We start from the raw sequence: 601 nt of genomic DNA, 5'->3' as shown, positions 1-601 counted from the left end.
TCCACAATCCTATACAGAATCAATTTTAATAATTAGAAAAAAAATACGAATACCATATTTCAACGGTTTAGATTGGGTCCGATCATCTAATTTCATCTAATCAAAATCTAATTAGACCTAAACGATCCAAAGTTTGACTATCAGATCAAATCGGATAAGAAGTGATAGGACGAGGTTTCTTCATCGATTTCATAAAATTAAGTGGAGAGAGAAAATCAGAGGAGAGAGAATTCATGAGGTACAATTCGAATTGATCAGGTGACACAATCTAACATTACGATTGGTCCAATATCTCAATTGGTGAAATCAACATGATCAAATCAAGTCATGGCTAGATCGAAATCATGGATAATCAAATCTAAAGATTCATGGTCTGATTAAGGTGGGTGCCAGTACGCTGTCTGACAATCATGGATTAGGATTCTTCATTAGAATCAGATCAGGACTATTAAAAGAAATTTCTTCATTCACTAATCTTTTTAGAGAGAGAATCAATCAAGAGAGAGAATATTTAGAGAGAAAAATTTAGAGAGAGAAAATTTAGAGAGAGAAAACTCATCTTGAATTTTTCAGACAATATGATTCAACAAATCTAATCGAT

Source organism: Elaeis guineensis, chromosome 1 (genome assembly GCF_000442705.2).
Source record: "Elaeis guineensis isolate ETL-2024a chromosome 1, EG11, whole genome shotgun sequence".
Lineage (NCBI taxonomy): Eukaryota > Viridiplantae > Streptophyta > Magnoliopsida > Arecales > Arecaceae > Elaeis > Elaeis guineensis.
This window is presented reverse-complemented; position numbering follows the sequence as displayed.